General features: G+C 41.5%; 1 long non-coding RNA gene across 1 annotated transcript; it reads left to right on the top strand.

Annotated features, from left to right (window-relative positions):
* Positions 1 to 3,386: 3,386 nt before the first annotated feature.
* Positions 3,387 to 7,663, top strand: LOC118690273 (uncharacterized). The gene is made up of 4 exons (XR_004980754.1): positions 3,387 to 3,499; positions 3,746 to 3,814; positions 5,855 to 6,005; positions 7,603 to 7,663. It is a non-coding gene; the product is annotated as an uncharacterized LOC118690273 (long non-coding RNA).
* The last annotated feature ends 431 nt before the right edge of the window (positions 7,664 to 8,094 follow it).

Raw genomic sequence — 8,094 nt, 5'->3', positions numbered from 1 at the left:
ATGTTCCATGTAAAAATAAGTGTTTATAGCAAAACACTCTTTATTATTTCTTTTCCACTCTTCTGCCATGCTGTGGTCTTTTAAATCTGATTTCATGAGCACATACGTCGTTTTTATAGTCTCACTTTACCTGGTGAGTGAAACGGCAGTTTTTATAAACAAAACTTAGTGCTAACAAAAAACCTGCATCTCTCTGTGGTACAAGTGAGCATAATTACAGTAAAACACTTTTTTAAAGAGTGTTCAGCTGCTGTCAGCGTGCCTGACCCCCAGCAGAATTGGATACATGTTCTGTTCCTGGAAAAATAGACAAAGAATAGACGTGGGTTCTGTTGTGTACAACTTGAAGACAACTTTTAACCATCAGAAAACAACTTTTAATTATCAGAAGCCAACTATTTAGCCATAGAAGCCAAAGGACACCATGCTGATGTTGATTTTCAGTCTGAAGCTGGTTTAACAAGTTGGAGGGCGGAAAGAACGGAGAAATATGTTCTGTTCCTGGAAAAATAGACAGGAGACATGGGTTCTGTGGGGTAGAACTTGAAGACAACTTTTAACCATCAGAAAACAACTTCTAACTATCAGAGCACCTTTAACCCTCAGAAGCCAACTTTTAGCCATCAGAAGCCAAAGGGCATGATGCTGACATTGATTTTCAATCTGAAGCTGGGTTAACAAGTTGGAGGGGAAGAACGGAGCTGTTTTTTCTGCTGACTGCACAGAGCTGGCTGTTTGTTAAACTCCAAGGGTAGATCATTGCCAGTGTTTCTGCCTTGTTGTTTGTCCCGGGCAGAGCTGGCTGTGCAATATGGGATGTGCCAGGCTGGATCCCTGTCAATGTTCAGTCTCCAGTGCCGCTCGTCTGGAACACCAAGTGCTCTCTGATAGCCCTGAGATGTCCTGGTCTGCTGCAGCTTTGAGGGCATCCCACCCTGACAAGCTGTCACAGCATCCCTGGAGAGGGACAGGAGAGGTGTGTGAGGATGTGACAGACACGAGGACTCCTCCTGAAACCCCTCAGGGCAGGACAAGGTGCTGAATTCTGGAATTGGATATTTCCTCCCAGGCTTCTCCAGCACCTCAGCAAAGCTTTGCCAGGATGTGAAGAACATTTGTTCATCTCCACTTTGTTGTTCCACTCTCACTGCAATTCCTCTCCAGAATTCAAGAGTGGAAAGAACTCCGAGCAAGTCCAATAATAATTCTGTGGCTGTCTTGGTAATGCCTCCATAATTAACATTTGTCCTTACAGATACAATAACTCTCCGTAATGCAGACATAAATATTCCATTTTAAATAGGCACCTGAATTCTGGGGATGAGTGGTGTAAACTTTAATTACATTTCACAAGTGCATTTCCCTCATAATCCCATATTTTTCATTAGACACAAAATAACATTTCTGCTCATTTTGGATAGGGTTTTTTTTTTCTTTGCTTTGGTCTGTTTAAATACAAAAAAAATGTGAACAAGTAGAGGAAAGCCTGTTGACTTAGACAAATTAAATATGTACAGAGTAATTCATACAGAAAGTTTAATTTTTTTCCCTCTGTCTCAATAAAGATATGATAATTTTTTGAATCAAAGTCTTAAGCCTCATACTGCTACCATCTCTTCAGGAAAAGAAATGCTAGATTCATTTGAAAGTTATTATTTAACATGCTACAAAGATTAATCTCTCAGCTATTATTGAAAGCTCATGCTGTTGAGTTTTGGTAATTCAAAGAAATATAAATACAATTGAATTTTATGAGAGTCTGTATTGATGGAATACAGACTTTGCTTTCCGACCAGGATTTACCTGCTAATCTCATTTTTCCATGTAGGAAACCACAGCTGAGTTTGGGCTGAAATGGAATTCGAGTTATATTCTGAAGGTGCATCCCTGTGAGTATACACATCACCTTAAACTGGCTCATGGAATTCATTCAAGGGCTGGAGGAACGGGACAAGGGGGAATGGCTTCCATGGGAATGCCCTGGATGGGATCTTGGGATGGAATTGTTCCCTGGAGGGTGGGGAGGGCTGGGATGGGATTCCCAGATTTGCTGTGGGATGGGATTCCCAGATTTGCTGTGGCTGCCCCTGGATCCCTGGCAGTGCCCAAGGCCAGGCTGGACACTGGGGCTGGGAGCATCTGGGACAGTGGGAGGTGTCCCTGCCATGGCAGGGCTGGGATGGGATTTAAGATCCCTTCCACCCAAACCGTTCTGGGATTCCGTGATTCCCTGAGATAAAACTTCAGCTCCTGTCTAAAGCGATAAACCAAAAGTTTAGGCTTGAAGCAGAAATTTCTGTCATTTCTGGAAATAGACTCAAGAGTTTAACGTTGCATGTTTGGTTGTTTCCAATTGACAGATCCTTTTTCTCTCCCTCTATTTGTTGAATATTATCTCTCCATTCTGCCTGTCGTGGCAGTACCTGAAGTTTTGTGATACGCAGGCTTTGGCAGCGTTATTGACTTGAAAAGTTCCTGTGTCCTTCACATTCCCTTGTGTTCAACTCCCCAGATAAGTTCGTGGTTATATTCTATAGATCTGATCCAATTTATTTCAACAACAAGATATTGCTTGGAAGGAAATATGTCCTGCTCTCTATCTTTAGGAATTACCTAAACCTGTTAAAATCTGAGACTATTTTTCACAATTAGCCTGATGGAGCTTGATGCCTTTCTGAGGGAAAAAACCTGAGAAATATGCCCAGAAGAACAAATCATTAGATGTGATAAGCCAGGAGGTCCAGTTTTCCTGATAATTTTTCTTAATTATCTTTTGGGTTTTTTTTTTGTTGTAACTCTGGGCTACTTGTTTATATTGGAAGTAAAAATAATCCCTCTGTCATCCTTGGATATTCCCAACAGCCAAGAAAGTCTTTTCCATCTATTTCCCCTCATCTCCCCAGCCCCTGCAGCCAAGCTGCCTTCCAAGGTATAATTAATTTATGGTTTGTGCCCCAAGGAGGAAAAACTGAGCACTCATCAGTGTAATGTTCTAGCACTTCAGTGCATTATTTTTGGGCATCTTATTGTGTTTATTCCAATACCCATGGCAAACAAACCTGGATTCTTTGCCCTTCATTTCCTTCTTGAACATAATAAATCTAATTCTGACACTAATCATATTACAACCACTTTTTATGATGGTAATTCTGACTAAAAAGGGCCTGATTTTGGTGCTCCCAATGTAGCTGGTTGGGAGGGAGGTGGGTATCCACTGAAATAGTAAAATACAAAATATAATGCCCAGAAATTGACTCTGTTCTAAAAGAAAACCTCAATTTTATGTGTTTTAAAGTGCTTTGTGATGCAGAATTTCTGCACAGGGCAAGAAAATCTGCACAATTCTTGGTCCAGTTCATGCCACACTTTTTTACTTGGTTGGGAACCTGAATTTCAGCTCCTTATCTGAGAGCCTCAACCCTTGTGAGCAGTGGCAGAGCAAAAATCCCATTGCCAGCAGCTCCTGTTTTAACTGTCTGCTCTACTTTAGCAATTCCAGGTAAGTTGGTGAGTAATTTTAGTTTTACAGGGACTAGAAGGATGGGTTTTTTTCCAAAATGTTGAATATTGGTCTCATTTTCATCTGGGGATTTTTATTCATTTTATTCCTTTTGAATTTGGCATTCTATTTTCTCTTCCTGTTCTAAAGTGAGCTGTCAAAAAGCAGTGTAGTGTCTGGGAAGTGTGCAGGGAGAAGGGAAAAAAAGTCACATTTCTGTGTTCTTTTATCTCCTCAATTTACCAGAGACTCAGTCTGACCCAGGACTTCAACAGGGAGAAAATACATTTAAGGAACAACACAGGAAAAGAAAGAGTAAGTAGCTATGAAATGTGATATTTTGGTGCATAAGACTAAAGTTTTATATATATATATATTTGATACAGTCAATCAGAAATATTAAATAGTTGAGTGCTGGTGAATTGTGGGGGCATCATGAAGGGGGTAGGGAAATTCTTGGCCCAAAATGACAGAATTTCATGTCCCTAAACATGGGAAATTCTCCTTAAAGAGGACATCTGAAGTCATCTGCATGGACCTGATGTTTATTTTTCGCAATGAAATGTGGTATTTTCTTACTTTCTCCTCTGAATACCAGAGAACTTTGTTGTTGCTGTTTGTAATTAATAATTCTTGGCATTTTTGCTGCACATTTCACTGGCTATATTTATAGAACTGAATTAAACTCAGCCTCACTTTAGGAATACAAATATATTAAATCCCTAAGTCATGGTACTTCTTTTTTTTTTTTTTTTTTTTTTTAACTCCTCACATGCATTTAGTAAAAGCTACATTTCCAAAATTCCCATCTGTTCTGCATGTAAATCCAGCTAATTATACACTGATTGACAAGGCTATAAAGGGACATTTTGGGGAGATGATAGGTTTGGGAGCTGCACTAAAAATTCCCACATGGAGGCATTCTGCAGTTTTCCCATGGAAACTCTGTGTGGGAGTCAGGGGGATACAAACACACCCAAAAAAGGGTGCTCTGGCTGTCACCTGTGTGCTGTCAGAAAGGCTTTGGGGCTGTTGTGTGAATGTGAGGGTGGGAGGGGTCAATAATCCCAAATAATGCCACAGCTCTGGCAGGAGCCCTGCCCAGCCCTCAGCTGGATCGGCAGCAATTCCTCAGGGCTCTGCTCTTGGCTTGAAGGGCAGCTGGAGGGATCCCAGAGAGCTGTGGGTGGCCCCACAGGCTCTTATGGGATCAGAGAATCCCAGAATCACTGAGGAATTCCAATGAGGTTGGAAAAGGCCTCCAAGGTCATCAAGTGCCCAATGCCCACCTTGTCCCCAGCCCAGAGCTCTGAGTGCCACCTCCAGCCCTTCCTGGGACACCTCCAGAGATGGGCACTCCAAACCTCCCTGGGCAGCCTGTTCCAATGTTTATTCACCCTTTCCATGGGGAATTTCCTGCTCTGTCCACCCTGAGCCTGCCCTGGCCCACCCTGAGGCCATTCCCTCTCCTCCTGTCCCTGTTCCCTGGGATAAGATCCCAAATCCCCCTGGCTGTCCCCTCCTGTCAGGAGTTGTGCAGAGCCACAAGGCCCTCCCTGATCCCCCTTTTCTCCAGGCTGAGCCCCTTCCCAGCTCCCTCAGTCCCTCCTGGTGCTCCAGGCCCTTCCCAGCTCCCTCAGTCCCTCCTGGTGCCCCAAACCCTTCCCAGCTCCCTCAGTCCCTCCTGGTGCCCCAAACCTTTCCCAGCTCCCTCAGCCCCTCCTGGTGCCCCAAACCCTTCCCAGCTCCCCCAGCCCTTCCTGGTGTTCCAGGCCCTTCCCAGCTCTTACCCCTTTATTCTTCCCCATATTTCCATGGAGAGCATCATATCCAAGGGATGATGGATTTAGCACTTGAGCTGCCACAATAAATTCTGAGCATCAGCAAACATCTTGGATTTGAACCTTAAATGCTGAACTTTTTGTCTAAAAATAGCCATGGTGCAAGATGAGCCACTCATTTTATTTTTGATAAATCACCCACTTTTAAAAATAATTTATTTTATGTTTCTTCTTTCTGTTCTTCCTTTTTTATTTTTTTTTTTAATCTACATAAGCTACTTTTACTCTAGACAAGGAAGAGGAGAGCTTGTATTTTAAATAGATTTATGTATGAGCCGGGCTATTTATGAGAGAATCTGGGAGAAACAGGAGCAGAAAATTTTGATAGAACTAGAAGGAAAATTGAACACAGAAAAAGGTCAAACAAAAAGCAGACAATTTCTTAATTGTATTCTTAACAAGGGTAATTAAGCACTGGAACAGATTATTAATGGATGTGGTTCATGCAGCATCAGATATGAGGAGCCTTAAAATAAGATTGAATCCCTTCCTAAAATGCCTGATCTAATTTCAGCACGAGTTATTGGGTTAGATGAAGGCACCAAGAAATAAAATCTCAATCTGCGGCACAGGAGAAATGTTCACAATATTTCTGATGGCCCTGGAATGTCTGATTCTGGAAAAAGCCACCAGGAGAAAATCGAATTGTTCTTCTAACGTGAAATGTGAGTATAATCAGGTTTAAAAATTAACACATTGCCGAGACCATAGAATGATATTGGCTTTGTGGGCTTCTTTTTAAAATTTTTTATTTGTTCTTTTGAAGATGACAGATAAAAAGGACCAATCTGTATTTTATATTTTCTGATTTCACCGTGTTAATGTGGTGCTCGTGGATCATATCAACAAGGAATTCCTGGCTGTAGATCCCAGGTATTTGTAGGGAGTTTTAGATCATTTTTATGGGATTTTGAAGATTCACTTTTAACATAGGGGGAGGAAACAACAGAGTTCAAATGCCCCTAAGATGCTGCCACAGATGCCATGTCATGGCCATCCTGCCCTTCCCTGTCCTTCAGGGAAATTTGGGGGTGCAGGGGATGCAACCCTGGAGCACCATTTAACCCTTGTGGGAACAGGTAAATCTGGGAATGATGTGTTCTGGAAATGGTTTTCCATGGGTGGAATGGTTCGTCCCCCTCTCCTCCAGGGACATGCACAAGATGCAATCCAGGGTCATCACTGAGTCCTTGCTGGAGCAGCTAAACCTGGGAATGAAGGGAATGAAGGGCCTTTCCATGGATGGAATGGATCCATCCAGAAGCTCTGCTCCAGATGGGGAATATCAAACACCTCCCAAGATAATTAATCTCCCCCAAACTCCTGTCTAATTTAATGAGTCGTAGTTCACAGAGTGGTGTCAGCAAGGACCAAAACATTGGCTAAGGTCTGTGGGGAGCCTTAAATCAGGGAAGAGCGCTGCTAATGACTGCTGCAAGTCAATCCAAAGGCTGCTCTGAATTTCAGATTAACATTCCTAGTCCTTCCTCATTGCTCTAAATAACAGCTTCACCCCTCAGCCCTGAGGATGAGTGAATGCTCGTGGTCCCTGTGCCAGGGATGGGTGGGAGCTGGACCCTTTTGCCAGTGGTATTCCCAATTTATAGCCATCAGAAATGCAGAATCTTTCCTCTCATCCCCAGGAAATTGCACTTCACTCTTTCAGCGCTCTTGGATTTCATTGCCACCATTTCAGGGAAGTGTAAATTCTTAGATTTGGTGGATTTGATGCTATGAAATTGTGTAACTGATAATTAGACTCCAGCCTGGATGTTTACAACCCCTGGCTCCATGTTTTTAGCCAGTTCTTTCCCTCTGAATTCCATGAGGGTCTCGGTGCAATAACAGGAGCAGGTTTCCAAATAACGCAACTTCTGGCTGAATGAGGCTTTGATTTTAGCCTTTCTTAGAACCAGGGCTACAGAAATATTTGTTTTTTTTCCTTGTAGCCTTTAATTTATACAAGAACCCTTAATAACCAGTGCTTAGCCACCAGGAGACTGCATTTATTTAAATCAATATCTAATTAGCTTCCTTTCACTCCAGAAATTTAAGGAATTTAAGCAATTAAATTTGGGCAATGATATCCTCCTGCTTGCTTTTGTTTCTGCTTGACTAAATTTTGCCTGTAATTGATAATTTCTAGAACACCAAATCACATTGATTTCTTTAGTTTGTTGGTCTACTGGTGTATTTTTAAAGATTTTTTTAAGGATTTTGAGGTGCAAGAATCTTTCCTCTTAACTTTCATTTTTTTTCCAGCCAGTGGAAAATTAAAGGATAAGAAGAGTGATTTTTATGGATTCACAATACAATGTAAAGGTGAGATTTCCTCTTACTTCCACCTTGAAATTGCTTTGATTACAAGATAAAAAATTATTTCTGTGCAAAAAAATATTTGTAAAATGTAGAGATTCTGATTCATAGGCAAAGCAGAATATTCGAGGAACTTTTTTGGGTGGTGGGGACAGAGAAATCTCTTTGAGGATCTTTTTGTGGTGTGGACAGGGAAATCCATCCTATGATACTTTATGTATTTGATGCAATTAATTTTTAAACCATTTAATAAGTTAAAACCATCTTTCTTTTTTTTTACAAGCAGACTTGAAAAGTAAAAATGGGAAAAATCAGTTTTCCCCCTTCCAACAGAAATATTAAATACGTGAAAAATCAGAGCTGGGACAAAATATTTCTCCTGTGCTCTTTGTAAAGAACCTGAAAGGTCTCACAAAATAGATCCATTAGGAAGGATGA

The sequence above is a fragment of the Molothrus ater genome, chromosome 10 (assembly GCF_012460135.2).
Source record: "Molothrus ater isolate BHLD 08-10-18 breed brown headed cowbird chromosome 10, BPBGC_Mater_1.1, whole genome shotgun sequence".
NCBI lineage: Eukaryota > Metazoa > Chordata > Aves > Passeriformes > Icteridae > Molothrus > Molothrus ater.
Note: the sequence above shows the minus strand (reverse complement) of the source record. Positions and strands in the feature narration are given on the sequence as shown.